A 16,488-nucleotide genomic window follows, 5' to 3' on the forward strand; every position below is an offset into this window, starting at 1 on the left:
AGAATGGAAGAAGCAGAAGAAAACAACCATATAAGTAACATCATGAAGAGGCTAGAGCCTTATATAGAAGAAATCAAAAATAAAATGGAGGAACAGACAAACAAAAAATGGGAAGAATCCTATAAAAAACTGGAGGAAAGGACAATTAAAGCAGAAGAAAACAATAAGTCCCTAAAAGAAAATCATGAAAAAGCAAGGGAAACAGTCCAAGACCTGAAGAGGGAAATAGAAAAAATGAAGAAGACACTAGCAGAAGGAATGCTGGAAATAGAAAATCTGAGTAAACAAACAGGAACATAAGATGTAAGTATAACCAACAGAATGCAAGAGATGGAAGAGAGGATCTCTGGTGTTGAAGATACGGTAGAAGAAATAGATTCATCAGTCAAAGAAAACACTAAAACCAACAAAGCCATGACCCAAAATGTCCAAGAAATTTGGGACACCATGAAAAGACCAAACCTACAAATAATAGGGATAGAGGAAGGAGAAGAATACTAACTCAAAGGCACAGAAAATATATTTAACAAGATCATAGAAGAAAACTTTCCCACCTTAACCTATGAAGATACAAGAAGCCTATAGAACACCACACAGACTAGACCCTCAAAAAAGTCCCCTCACCACATAATAATTAAACAACTAAATGGACAGAACAAAGAAAGAATATTAAGGGCAGCAAAGGAAAAAGGCCAAGTGACTTATAAAGGCAAACCCATCAGAATAACACCCAATTTCTCAATGGAGACTTTGAAATCCAGAAGGACCTGGACAGATATAATGCAGACACTAAGAGACCATGGATGCCAGCCTAGACTAATATACCCAGCAAAACTTTCAGTCATCATAGATGGAGTGAACAAGACTTTCCAAGACAAAACCAGATTTAAACAATACTTATCCACAAACCCAGCCCTTCAGAAAGCACTAGAAGGAAAATTCCAACCTAAGGAAGTCAGATACACCCATGAAAATACAGGCAATACATAACACCACAGCAGTAAACTCCAAAGAAGAGAAGTACACACATGCTACCACCAAATAATAACAAGAACAAACAATCACTGGTCATTAACATCCCTTAATGTCAATGGACTTACTTCACCTATAAAAAGACACAGACTAACAGAATGGATATGAAAACAGGACCCATCTTTCTGCTGCATACAAGAAACACACCTCAGATTCAAAGACAGACACCTCCTAAGAATAAAAGGCTGGGAAAAGACTTTCCAATCAAATGGTCTTAAAAAGCAAGCTGGTGTAGCCATCCTACTATCCAGCAAAATAGACTTCAAACTAAAATCAATCAAAAGAGATGATGAAGGACATTACATACTCATCACAGGAAAGATCCACCAAGATGAAGTCTCAATTCTGAACATTTACGCCCCAAACACAAGGGCACCCACATATGTAAAAGAAATATACTAAAGCTTAAATCACATATAAAACCCCACACATTAATAGTGGGAGACTTCAACACACCACTTTCACCTCTGGACAGATTGGCCAAAGTGAAACTTAGCAGAGACATAAGAGTCTTAACTGATGTTATGGCTCAAATGGACTTAATCGATATCTACAGAACATTCCACCTGAACAAAAAAGAATATATATACTTCTTCACAGCACCCCATGGAACCTTCTCTAAAACTGACCACATACTTGGCCACAAAGCAAATCTCAACAGATACAAAACAATTGGAATAACCTCCTGTGTTCTATCGGACCACCATGGTTTAAAGTTAGATTTCAACAACAGAAAAAATTACAGAAGTCCTACAATCTCATGGAAACTGAATAATGCTCAACTGAATCAACAATGGGTTAAGGAAGAAATAAATAAAGAAATTAAAAACTTCCTAGAGATCAATGAAAATGAACACACCACATACCCAAACTTATGGGACACTATGAAAGCAGTGCTAAGAGGGAAATTCATAGCACTAAATGCCCACATAAAGAAGCTGAAGAAATCTCATGCTAGCGACTTGACAGCACACCTGAAAGCCCTTGAACAGGAAGAAGCAAAGTCTCCCAGGAGGAACAGACACCAGGAAATTATCAAATTGAGAGCTGAAATCAATAAAATAGAAATAAAGAGAACAATACAAAGGATTAAGGAAACAAAGAGTTGGTTCTTTGAGAAGATCAACAAGATAGACAAGCCCTTATCCAAACTAACCAAAAGACAGAGAGAGAGAGAGCATCCAAATTAACAAAATCAGAAATGAAAAGGGGTACATAACAACAGACAATGAGGAAATCCAGAGAATCATCAGGTCATACTTCAAAAACCTCTACTCCACAAAACTGGAAAATCTAAAAGAAATGGATAATTTTCTGGATAGGAACCACATACCTAAGTTAAATCAAGACCAGATAAACCATTTAAATAGTCCAACAACCCCTAAGGAAATAGAATCAGTCATTAAAAGTCTCCCAACCAAAAAAAGCCCAGGACCAGATGGTTTCACTGCAGAATTCTACCAGATCTTCAAAGAAGACTTAATACCAAATACTCTTTAAATTATTCCACACAATAGAAGCAGAGGGATTATTACCAAACTCCTTCTATGAGGCTACAATTACCCTGATTCCCAAATCAAACAAAGATGCAACAAAGAAAGAGAACTAAAGATCGATCTCCCTCATGAACATTGATGCAAAATTACTCAATAAAATACTGGCAAACAGACTCCAAGAACACATCAAAACAATTATCCACCATGATCAAGTAGGCTTTATCCCAGGGATGCAAGGGTGGTTCAACATATGAAAATCCATCAATGTAATACACCATATAAACAAACTCAAAGAAAAAAACTACATGATCATCTCACTAGATGCAGAAAAGGCATTTGACAAAATCCAACACCTCTTCATGATAAAGATCTTGGAGTGATCAGGAATACAGGGATCATACCTGAACATAATAAAGGCAATCTACAGCAAGCCAACAGCCAACATGAAATTAAATGGAGAGAAACTCAAAGCAATACAACTAAAATCAGGAACAAGGCAAGGCTGTCCCCTCTCTCCATACTTATTCAATATAGTACTTGAAGTTCTAGCCAGAGGTATAAGACAACATAAAGAGATTAAGGGGATACAAATTAGAAAGGAAGAAGTCAAGCTTTCCCTATTTGCAGATGGCATGATAGTATACATGAGTGACCCCAAAAATTCAACCAAGGAACTGATACATCTAATAAAAACCTTCAGCAACATAGCAGAATACAAGATCAATTCAAAAAATCAGTAGCCCTCCTATATACAATAGACAAACAGGCTGAGAAGGAAATCAGAGATACATCACCCTTTACAATAGCCACAAATGATATAAAATACTTTGGGGTTACTCTAACTAAGCATGTGAAGGATCTATATGACAAGAACTTTAAGTTCCTGAAAAAGGAAATTGAAGAAGATGTCAGAAAATAGAAAGATCTCCCATGCCCATGGATAGTCAGGATTAACATAGTAAAAATGGTGATCTTACCAAAAGCAATCTACAAATTCAATGCAATTCCCATCAAATTACCAACACAATTCTTCACAGATCTGGAAAGAATAATACTCAACTTCATATGGAAAAACAAAAAACCCAGGATAGCCAAAAGAATCCTGTACAATAAAACAACCTCTGGACCGACCTCAAGCTCTACTATAGAGCTACAGTAATAAAAACAGCTTCGTACTGGCATAAAAACCGACATGTGGACCAATGGAATCAAATTGAAGACTCTGACATTAACCCACACACCTATGAACACATAATTTTTGACAAAGAAGCCAAAAATGTACAATGGGAAAAGGAAAGCATCTTCAACAAATGGTGCTGGCATAACTGGATGTCAATGTGTAGAAGGCTGCAAATAGATCCATATCTGTCACTGTGCACATAACTTAAGTCCAAGTGGATCAAAGACCTCAACTTAAATCCAATTACTCTGAACCTGATAGAAGAGAAAGTAGGAAGTACTCTTGAATGCATTGGCACTGGAGATCACTTTCTAAATATAACACCAGTAGCACAGACACTGAGAGAAACAATCAATCAATGGGACCTGTTGAAACTGAGAAGCTTTTGTAGAGCAAAAGACATGGTCAACAAGGCAAAGCCACAGCCTACAGAATGGGAAAAGGTCTTCACCAACCCCACATCTGACAGAGGGCTGATATCCAGAATATATAAAGAACTCAAGAAATTAGACATCAAAATGCCCAACAGTCCAATTAAGAAATGGGCTATAGAACTAAACAGAGAATTCTCCACAGAGGAAGTTCAAATGGCTGAAAGATATTTAAGGAATTGCTCAACATCCCTAATTATCCGGGAAATGCAAATCAAAAAGACTCTGAGATACCACCTTACACATGTCAGAGTGGCTAAAATCAAAAACACAGAAGACAGCTTATGCTGGAGAGGATATGGAGCAAGGGGAACTCTCCTCCACTGCTGGTAGGAATGCAAGCTTGTACAGCCACTTTGGAAATCAATATGGAGCTTCCTTAGAAAATTGGGAATCCATTTCCCCCAAGACCCAGCTATAGCACTCTTGGACATATACCCAAGGAGTGCTCAATCATACCACAAGGGCATTTGCTCAGCTGTGTTCATATCAGCATTGTTTGTAGTAGCCAGAACCTGGAAACAACCTAGATGCCCTTCAACTGAAGAATGGATAAAGAAAATATGGTACATATACACAATGGAGTACTACTCAGCAGAGAAAAACAATGACATCATGAGGTTTGTAGGCAAATGGATGGATCTAGAAAAAATCATCTTGAGTAAGGTAACCCAGACTCAGAAGGACAAACACGGTATGTTCTCACTCATAGGAGGATACTAGATGTAAAACAAAGATGACTAGACTGCTACACAACTCCAGGGAGGCTACCTAGAAAACGGGACCCTAGAAAAGACACAGGGATCACCCAATGACAGAGAAATGGATGAGATCTGCATAACAACCTGGACGACAGTGGGAGTAATGCAGGGCAAGGTTTGAGGGAAAGAAAGCTTAGGGGAGAGGAGATCCCAGCTGGTTCAAGAACAGAAGGGGAGAACAAGGAATAACAGAGCATGATTAATGACTCCCACATGAGAACAGGAATAGGCAGAGTGCTGGAGAGGTCCCCAGAAATCTACAATGATACATCCTCTGTAGACTCCTGGCAATGGTCCAGAGAAAGCCTGATCTGACCTAGTCTGGTGATCAGATGGACCTGTCCTTAGTGCATGAGCTGGCTCTTTGGAACCTTAAACTTACACAGGGACACTTTGCTCAGCCTGGAAGGAGGGGAATGGCCCTGCCTGTACTGAATCAACCAGGTTTAAATGAATCCCTAGGGGAGTCTTGGCCCTGGAGGAGATGGGAATGGAGGGGAGGGTAAGGGAGGAAGGTGTGGGTGGTTGCGGGAGGGGGGAGGACAGGGGAACCCATGGCTGATCTATAAAATTATAATACAAATATAATACTAATACTAATACTAATACTACTACTACTAATAATAATAATAAAGAAAATAAACAATCAAACAAATTCTGTCAGTCTCATGTGAAATCATTTAAGTTCAGTTTTGTGACCATTGTAATATAGTATAGGAGAAGTGTGGGCACAGGGGTACTGGGAATAGCTGAGGGATACACAGTATCTAATCTCTACTCTGCTTATCCTGTTGTTTGTCCTTTAAATTACAAGCATTGGAAAGCTAAAAGGAAATGTAAGTGTTGTGTCACTAAGGAGAATCAGGAACAAGATGAAGATGACTATAAAACCTATTTTCTTGTTTGAGGTAGATCACAAATTTGGCTGTAACCTGAAAGGGAATCCTAGTTAGTTAAGAGCCCCATAGGGTTCATAAGAAAGAGCATTTGCTTTGAGTAAATTTTGGCCTTGGTACAAGGACCAAGCTAGGATTCTGTTCCAAGAATCTTAATGATAGATTCTTGGTATCCTTACCATTTCTTAACCATGAATCTATGTTCAAATCCCAGAGTTAGCTCTACAGGTTGAATAAAAAAATAAATGGTGATGGAAAATATCAATTTCATAAACATTTATATCAGAGCCAGTACTATGGGGATTCAATTGTCCAGTAGTCTGCTGTTCTTGTTTGCAAGATAGACATCATTTTGAACCCATGGTAATGTAACTGTAGTCCAGGTAGGCTGTAAAATAGAGTTTTCTCCCATGTAGTTGATACAGATAGGAGAACATCAAGTTTGCATTAAAATTGTGGATTTTATGTTAAGACTCATGTGCCTTAATGATGATGCTGGAAGAAAGGGTAGAAATCTTATAAAAAAATCTTCATTAGAACATGTTTCTTGGTATGTAAAATGAACAGAAAATTTCTTAATAATAAAAAAAGAATATGTTCCTTAACAGAAAAAAAAGATACTCCACTTCCCTTAGGAAGAGCTATAAGAGAATTTTACTATTGTGCCATATACTAGCTCCCTAACCTCTATGTGTATCTGTTTGTTAATACATATGTCAGGTGTGGGCATTACAGCTTTCCTCACATCTGCTTTAAATAAAGCATGAACAGGGGACAACTGACTAGCGATTTACTATTTAATGCATTACAAAGATCAAACTAGCATAGTTTAACATCTGCTCATGCAAAGTTTGAGGAGTTTAATAATATTTGTGGTTGATAAATATGTACTAATAAATACAAAGCAAGCTAGTCCTCTGTGATTGATTGCTCAAGCATCAAAGGCAAGTGATAGAAGAACTCAGAATAATTATCTGCCATTCTATTAAGTAATACTTTGTCTAAAGTATGACACTAGAAATTGGAAGAGGTTAGTGCGAGTAGAGAGGGCAGTGTGGAAAGAGTCATTTGACAGGGATAGCAGTATGGAGATGGGAAACTGTGCCGCACGCTTATGGAAGAGCTCAGCCAACCTTTGCTTGTAGGGTGTGATGTAGTAATGTATAGGGATTAAGAACCATGATCAGTTCCTATCAGAGCACATTTTGTGAATAATCAAAATTCCAGCAGGACTGGGTTCTAAGGAGTCAGGTGCTGCCCAAGGTGCTGAAGCAGGAGGTAGCTATGAGCCTGATCTTGCCCTTGTTCAGATTTCAGCAAGGCAGACAGGCTTAGAAACAAGCAGTGTATCTTGTACTGTGAAGAAATGGGCAGTGAATGCTGTGGGGGATGGCTACTATTGTACTAAGGGCAGTCAGTGGGAGAGCGGTCAGGAGCCAACCAAATGTCTAACCTATCAAGCAAACCAGTCAATCACTTTAATTTAGGCAAACAACACGGGCTTGAGTAAACGTTTCACTAAATTGACTGGTTGCTTGAGTGAATCAGCCTAATCAAGTGTGTGCTGGCATCTCATAGACATAGCCTTAACAATGCAAATGTCATTAATTGTACTTTGCCTTTAAAATAGTTCTGCAGAACTATCCTGGGGATGTGGGCTGAGTATAGTAATGCCACCTGGGTTTTGACTTTCTGCTATATGGTGGGAAGAGGATTATTTTTAATAGGACATCAGTCATTTTCTACAAGTATTTCCAAATATTCCTAAAAGTGATATTATTCCTATCATTTAAAAAGATCCATTTGAAGTCTGCCTTTGAAGTTTGATATTCTGTCTGGCTATTCATTGATAACTGCTCTGAATTGAGCTGACTTGGTTTATGACTCTAACTACTTCCCTAGTTCTTAGAAATGCCTCCTTTTAAGGTCCTGTAGATATATTTTTCCACACCAACCAGTAACTTTTAAAATGACTTGAGTGGAAGTTCAGAGTTTTATGGGCTTTCCTATAGTAATACTATTTTTAGGAAGGCAAACAGGATTTTTAGTTATTTTCTTTTCCTAAAAAAGCCACCTCAATTTTGTCTTCATGATCCACTCTGTATCAGTGTTCAAGGTTATTTGAGGGATGGAGTGAGTACAATTTTGCTTTTATCCCCAGGAGCTTGTACCAGTACAAACACTACATTTGTTAAAGGTCAGGTGTATGCTTCTGTCTGTGACGTGGACTCTGTAACCAGTTTTGTATTTTGACTATAGCCTCTGGGTCTGAGTGTCTGCCAACAGTAGGAATGACCATAAACCTTGTTACTTAGAGCTGGGTCTGTGGAAGAAAGCAGATTTTGCTGAGAGAACCAGAGCTGGGATTACAGAGACACCATAGGTCATACAGTGGGGGAGCTACTTGCCTACTTAAGCCTGTGTTTGGGGAACTGTATTTTTGGAGATTTGGCTTGTAAGACCTTCTAATATTGGCTTCTGCCTTACTTTCTCAGTAATCTGATGATCTACTCAAGGGTTGTGAGTAAAAAATGCCTGTAGAGATTGGTCCATATTATATAAAAAAAGCACACCCAGCCTAGCTACCTAGCTATGATGCAACAGGGAAAAGTATTGCCATCAAACACACTTGTTCAGGATAACTGACATTTTTATATAGGCTGAATTTTTCCACTGAACTTATCCACTTGCAATTCCTGAATTAAAGCACATGGGAGGAAAATACATTAACACGTGGCTAATGGAGAGATGCAGAAACTAATTATGCAGCAGTGTCTCTGTTCAGTTTTCCTTCTGTGCCCATTTCCAACTTGGTTAACAAGATGAGGAAACAGTGAAACAGTGACGTTCCACCTTGTAGATTCAGAATTTTCATTCCCACAAAAAACAATCCCATTAGAACATGGCAATGAATCTTCTGAGCTTCAGGTCTTGTGGTATGTTTTCCAGACAGTGTAATTTGTGATGCATTGTTAGTTCTTATGGGAAAATAATTGAATAAATTAAAAGCAATGTGTTTACACATGTGATTTTAGCTTTCCTTTATTAATGGCCTCTATTATTTTTAATGTATGTGTTCAGAATTTATATTAGGGTAGATTATTCTGTGGGTCACCAGTTTTTTTTTAACCTCCTAAAACTAAGGGGCTGTAGTTTAGTGCTAAGGAAAATTTCTTTCATGGTATCTTTTTTAAGTGAAATATATGTAGGAATTTCTGTAGTCATATAGTGCTATGGTTTTGTGCGTGGGCTTAGGAGATAACTAGTGTTCCCATGCTTGAATACTAGTTCTAACCTTTATGACTTTTGCACACTTGAGAGAAATTCCTAGCCTTTGGAATCTTCAGTTTCTTCATCAATTTTATAAGGCTTTTCTGTACAAAGTTTTTATAAAGCTTAAGTGAATGGCACAGATAGGATGGATGAACATACACTGCCCTCTGTTCTAATCAAGGCCTATGCTGTTCAGTTCCATAAAATTAAAGAACTAGTGGATGAGATAGAATATTTTTTATAATTTTGAATGGGGAATTTTTAAAAATAAAGACAAAAGATAAATGGTAGAACAGACAACAAAAATTATGGCACCTACACCACAAAGAGGATTACTACATAAAAGCAAATATCTCTATATTTAGTTGGAAGTCAATATCAAACTCATAAAAGTACAACAATTAAGACAGACAATTTGAGAGTGAAAAGATTCCTAACTCACTAGGATCAAAAATATAATTAAAGCAAGATACTATATTGCCAAAATAAAATAAAAATAAACCTGGAGAGAAAAGAAAGGCCTCCAGGTAATTTCCAGAGACCTACTTACTAAGGGTATATAGAATGGCCTTGGAGAGAAAATTTAAATAAAAGTTCTTCTAACCATCAAAGACCTTTCCCAATGCAACCGTTAGAAGAAATAACAATAACTTAAAGGAAAATAAAAATTTAAAAATAGAAAACTCTTATCTTCCTTACATTATGGAAAAAAACCCACAAGCTCTTTTACTCCCCTTTTATACCCAGATTTGGAGGGTATCCAGTTCAGGAAAAGTGGAGTTCTGAGAAGGAATGCATAGTTTGAAGGCTAAATGTCCATTTTATATTTTCTTAAATTTCCTATGTTCATACATAGTTAAAGATTTGGGCTATTTGTCTCCAGTGGGAACTAATATTGCTATTGATTTTTTAAGTACCCCAAACTGAGGCTGTAAACGAACCTTTGTAAAGTACAAGGCTTCAATTTCCCTTTAGGAGCATTGCTAGGATGATAGTAGGAGCAATCATCTCTGGTGGGAGACTGTGTGGCGTGGGTGTCTCGAGAATATATTCTAGAAGGCACAGGCCTCTGAAATGCTTAGATTGGTCGTGAAACCACCAATAAAAGTGAGCTGAATGTGAGAGGTTTCAGGAAAGTAGTTCTGAGGAATTGGTCATGTAAAGAGAAGAAATGTCACTGTACAAAGTGGGAGATAGTTGAGCATGTCTGGAAGGCTCATGTCACGGGGATGGGCATGGTTCTGTCAATGAGGCTCACACAGAGAAACTACAGCTCTGAAAAATGCTACACTGTAAAATATGTTGTAAATCTGTACAGAACAAATGGAATCATGAAATAACATGCTACTGCTTAGAGATGATGGTGCAGTTGGAAAGATTATTGAGAAAAGGAAGAATAATTTTAACAATTTCTTCTATTTTATCATCTTCTGAAGAAAATATAATCACGAAGCTGAAAACTGTGTATAATAACAACATAAATACTATAAATTTGTAAAAAAGTGTATAATATGGATGACAAGCTAATAGGAGATTTAGCTGAAGCATGAGATAGGAGTTCTTAGTTAACAAAAGAATGTGCAGAAGAGGCCTTGGGATTGGCAAGGTACTATGGATAGGTACATTTATGGAACGTAATAGAAATCTGTATATGGGCAGATATCCAAGAAGGTAGCAATGAGTGATGAAGTTCAAAATAGTATGACATGATACTATTTGGTTATTTCCAAATATTTAATAATTTTTATGAAGACAATAAGCTAAATATATATCTATATCTATATCTATATATATCATACTAACTGAGGCATACTTTTAAGATTTAGATGATTTTATTGAAAGAGGCCATGTAACTATGGTTGATTAACCCACCATTTTATTTCATCAAACTGTTTCTCAAACACTGTAACTTGGTAGCTTTAAAGGGGGGAGGAAACTAATGAATATGCAAATATAGTATGCATGAGTAGACTAGGTAGTCTTGCCCTTGAATGAGCAGCCCTACCTAAAACTCACCAATCCACCTGATGATCTTTGTAAGATTCCAGAGCCCTGCCTTGGTTCTATTCCCTGTATAACATAGAAAATGTATTAAATAATGCCTCAAGTAAGGATTTAGAAATGTTTGTCAAATTTGCAGATAAGGACAAAGTAGATATCAAACTATAATACAAAAATTTTGATAGTCTCTAAATACTAGAATAATGAGAAAAATAAGGAAGAATCTAGTGAAACTAAGCTTACAAATCAACATTTATACTTGAAAAAAATCCCTGAAATCAATATGTAGGAGTTAGATATCTGACTGACAGACAGAAGTGCTGTGGATATCGCTCTGTGTAAATAAAATTCTGATTGGCCAGTGGCCAGGCAGGAAGGATAGTGTAGGCGGGACAAGAGAGAAGATAATTCTGGGAAGTAGAAGGCTGGGGGGAGACACCGCGAGCCGCCGCCATGAGAAGCAACATGTAAAGACACTGGTAAGCCACGAGCCATGTGGCAAAGTATAGATTAACAGAAATGGGTTAATTTAAGATAGAAGAAGTAGATAACAAGCAGCCTGCCACGGCCATACAGTTTCTAAACAATGTAAGATTCTGTGTGCTTTCTTGGTTGGATCTGAGCGACTATGGGACTGGTGGGTGAGAGAGATTTGTCCTGACTGGGCCAGGCAGGAAAACTCTAACTACAAATGGCGCCCAACGTGGGGCAAGAGTTTCCACCTAAAACCTAAGAAAAAAAATTCTAAAACGGAGCTGAAAACAGCTTCCTAGTTGTCTCTCTCAAGTTAGCAGCAGCCTGCCAATTTGAGCTTCTATGGCGGGTTCCTGGCGTGTGCGTCTGACCTGCAGTGTGGCGGAAATGAGGAGTCTACAAGGGGCACTTTACTCTGCTGCGTGGTAGATTTAGCCTTTGCTAGTTTAAAAAAAGAAAAAAGTTTCTGGGCTATGCACTGCTTTGATAGAACTGCTTCTGATAGTTGATGGTACACATGGCTCCAGACCCAGAGCTGGCAGTAAACTGTACCACCACCATGTTGGGAAGCTGAGGTGGGTGGAGCCAGCAGCCACAGAGGCGTTTCAGTCTTACAAAGATGGATATTACACAGAGAATCTGGTTTGTCTTGTCTTTGGGATTTTTAACTACAGAAAAAGATTTGATCATAAAAGCTGTTGAGTTAAACAAAAATGTAAATTTTAAAGGTACCTTGACTTTAAAATTTGGATATAAGGATATGTTGCTTTGGAAAGGAGTCTCTGCTTTTGTTTCCACAGAAAGCCAGAGGCTGTGGATTTGTTCCAGATCAAGATATATCAGGTTTGATCAGCCAAGACCACCTGAAAGGTCTCCAATGACACCATGGCCCAGATGATCCAACATCCAAAATGGTTTCAAGGCAACTGGCTCAAAGGTTCACCCTGATGGACTACTCCATAATCCTAAAATTTTCTTTGTGTCCCCCTAAGATACAGCGCCCCCCTCCAGCAGGAAGTAGTAAGAAAAACTACGCCCAAATTCCCAGCTGGCTTTGGAGATGGAATTGGCTCACTCCTCTAAACCCAAACACATTGTTAAAATAAAAGGTTAAGAGCTTCTTATGTCCCAAATCAAAAGAGCCCTCTGGTGTGGGACAGAGAAAAACCACTATTTTATTTAAAACAGGTTGATTATAAATACAATCTCTAGGGGGTATGATATAGATATGATAGGATGAAAGGGTAAATTAATGAACTTACTTCTAAAAGAGCAACAAGTCATTTAAAATGTTTTACATTGGTATAGATTTTAGTCTATTGATACAAACTTAAAGTTAATTTTGTTATACTATGTGTGTATTTCTAATTGTGTTTAAGGCATTATGTTTGTATAGCTCGTTTTAAATTGAAATGGATAATTAAAAATAGATTAATAATTAGTCATCTATGATAATCATACTCATAGCCATGTTAGTTATGTCTTCTAAACATACATAGACATATTTCAGATAGATAGGTAATCTAATCTTCAAATACTTCAAAGACCTACAAAATATGACATTTAAAATTTAGACTTTCTGGACAGTGAGACATGTCTGCTCCTGGCAGCACCGATTTACTTCAGAGAGGAGGATGGGCATTGAAGACACTTCATATGGAATTTATTTTCACCTTGGCAAAAATAGCCATTTGGGCAAGAAACTGTTCTTGCCTGGACTGCTCGATCACCTGGACATACAGGACCCATTGAAAGGTGACCACTAAACTTTACTTTCAAAATGGTCCTTCAGGTTCCTGCTTCACAAAGGAAATGGCCAGACATTCTATAGGACACTAAAAAAAATGACCAAGAGACTCTAACCCTGTGGACTAAAGACAGATACCCCAAGTTTACAAAGAAACATTAGGTGACTGTCCAGGCTGCCAGCTGTCTCTGTCTACTCTTACAAGACTCCTAAAAAATGCTTACATCCTTCTCCCGGTTCTCAGGTAATATTATATCCTTCTGAGGTCTTTGATATGGTTAAAGGCTAGATAGTTATAATTTCCTCAGTTATGATAAAAGATAAGTTAGATATAAAACCTTAGACTTACAAATATAAGATAGATAGGATATCTTTAACATTAAAACTGTAATTCTTGCTAGATAATTGTTTTGTTATATGTAATTGTACTATGTAAAAGTTAAAACCTTCCTTTAAAAAAAAAAAGAAAAGGGGAAGTGCTGTGGATATCGCTCTGTGTAAATAAAATTCTGATTGGCCAGTGGCCAGGCAGGAAGGATAGTGTAGGCGGGACAAGAGAGAAGATAATTCTGGGAAGTAGAAGGCTGGGGGGAGACACCGCGAGCCGCCGCCATGAGAAGCAACATGTAAAGACACTGGTAAGCCACGAGCCATGTGGCAAAGTATAGATTAACAGAAATGGGTTAATTTAAGATAGAAGAAGTAGATAACAAGCAGCCTGCCACGGCCATACAGTTTCTAAACAATGTAAGATTCTGTGTGCTTTCTTGGTTGGATCTGAGCGACTATGGGACTGGCGGGTGAGAGAGATTTGTCCTGACTGGGCCAGGCAGGAAAACTCTAACTACACAGAAGATAACCTGGTTTATGAGTTGACCACACAGACATGCCAGTGTGTAATTGAGCGACCATGTGGCCTCTCTGTTAATAAAATTCACCCACACAGCAAATTCCTGTAATGTTATGCCAGTATAAACTGTAGAAACAAAAAGGCCTATCCAGCTCTCAGGAGGTGATAGCTTGGCTGCTCTTAATTGCTAGACAGAATCTTAAAGTCGTATTAATGCTCCTAAAGCAGTGGTTGTCAGCCTTCCTAATGCTGCAACCTTTTAACACAGTTCTTCATGTTGTGGTGACCCCCAATCATAAAATTATTTTGTTGCTGCTTCCTATCTGTAGTTTGCTACTGTTAAGAATTGTAATGTAAATATCTAGGTTTTCCAATGGTCTTAGGCAACCCCTGAGAAAGCATCATTTCACCCTAAAGGAGTTGTAACTCACAGGATGAGAACTGCTGTTCTAGAGGGTCAGCAAAGGTAGTTAGTGGATTTAGAAACCATGTGACATGAGAAGCCTGGAGAAGAGTTGGGAACTTCATCTCTTCTGGAAGATGTTTCAAAGGGATGTCATTAAGAAAAATAAAATCATTAATCTGTTGTATTGGACAGAAACTGACTAGAGTGGATACATATTTTAGCTACATAATGATATGCTTCTTTTGATTTTGTGCCAGTAGGGCCGTTCAGCATAGTATGATGTACTTGAATCTATACTTTAGAGACATGCAAACAGTGTTCACTTAGCCATCTTTTAGTGAGCACCTATTTTATGTACAGCACTGTTTTAGGTGATAAGGATAGATGGTTGTGATGGAGATTATGCAAGGGGCATGATCAGAGAGTGTAATCCAATACATTGAGATGTTATTTCTTTTTGTATCTGGGAACTGGGGATTTAGTGCAAGGAAGAACAACGGAGAACCTAAGTCCATCTCTTTCTAACTTAGAGTGCTACTGGCTCCTTAAATATCTCTCTTTCAGCACTTGGAAACAGTGGTTAAGAAACTGTCATACTACCACTAAACACATCCTTACTAGTCATCATAAGACGCAGAAGCATTTAGCTTTTGAGGAAATATACTTAGCGCTTGATTGTTTCTATCCCTCCTCATGAATGAAATGGGTGTAGTCATTTCTTTTGCTTGAAGCCAAGAAAATAGAGTTCTAACTATCAATTTTGGGGCATTGCAGAATGGTGGAGTGTCATAGCATTCCCTGGCAGAGTTGTTAGGGCTATCTTCATTTTGATGAAGGAATAGAATGGGAGAAAACTCTTAAGTGTGGTCTTAGAGGCTAGCAATAAGATGGGGGGGGGGGGGGGGAGGAGGTCAGGGGAGAGTAGGAAGAGGGGATGGAGGGGGAACTGTGGTTGGTATGTAAAATGAAAAAAAAATATAAAAAGAATTTCCTGTACTCCTAGTGACATTCAGCTACACCTATAGATCAGTGCCTTGCTCTGCCATCAGAGAAGCTTTTTCCTACAGCAGATGGGAACAAATAGAGAGATCCACAGACAAACAATACACAGGATCCACAGACAATATGCAGAGAACCAGAGATGTTGAAACACTCAATCCTTAAAAGAATACCTCTATCAAATCCATCCATATAGGGCTCATGTGACCCTGCAGAAGAGGAGGCAGAATGAGTGTGTGACTCAAAGGGGATGGACATTAAGAAATAAGGCATTATAAACAGCAGGATCCGCACACATATGAACTCATAGAGACCGAGGCAGCATTCACAGGGCCTGCATTGATCGCCACTAGATAGGGTCCTAGAGCTGAAAGGGGAAGTGGACACATTCCCTTATCCCCAACTTAGAAACTACCTCCAATGAATAACCCTCTACAAATGAAAATTTAGTTTGCTCCAAGGGAGTCTCACTGAGGAAACAAATTATTCTTAAAGGCAGGCTGCATGCCCACAAAAGTGGCCAATAGAAGACAAACTGAACCGCATCTTTGGTGGTTGCTTGTCTTACAATATCATGTCAAGGCTTTTTCTTTCCTATTTAAAAATCTTTTTTGGTTTTTACTTTAAAAATTTTCCCTGTCAGTTCTTGTTCTTTGTGTATATATTATGGCTTCCAGTTTTTTTTTTTTTTTTAAATGGGATTCCTGAGTGAGCAAACAAGTGTGTCTCTGAGTCTACATCTGTTTCTTGTGACTTTTGGGGCTCTTTTCCTTCTGTTTGTTTTGCTCTATTCTGATGTGTTTTTGTTTTATCACATGATATAATATAATATAATTTTATTATTCTTAGAAATATGTTTTCTAATGAAAGACAGAAAGGGAGTCAATTCAGATGGGAGAGGATGTGGGGAGGAAATGGAGGGAGGGGAACTACAATCAGGAT

The 16,488-nt window shown here is 38.1% G+C and overlaps 1 protein-coding gene across 1 annotated transcript in view; it reads left to right on the forward strand.

Moving 5' to 3' along the window:
- LOC118579934 (metabotropic glutamate receptor 8) overlaps positions 1-16,488 on the forward strand; it is a 670,399-nt gene that overhangs the window by 71,390 nt on the left and 582,521 nt on the right. The gene's annotated exons all lie outside the window — the stretch shown is intronic.

This window comes from Onychomys torridus, chromosome 3, assembly GCF_903995425.1.
Source record: "Onychomys torridus chromosome 3, mOncTor1.1, whole genome shotgun sequence".
Lineage (NCBI taxonomy): Eukaryota > Metazoa > Chordata > Mammalia > Rodentia > Cricetidae > Onychomys > Onychomys torridus.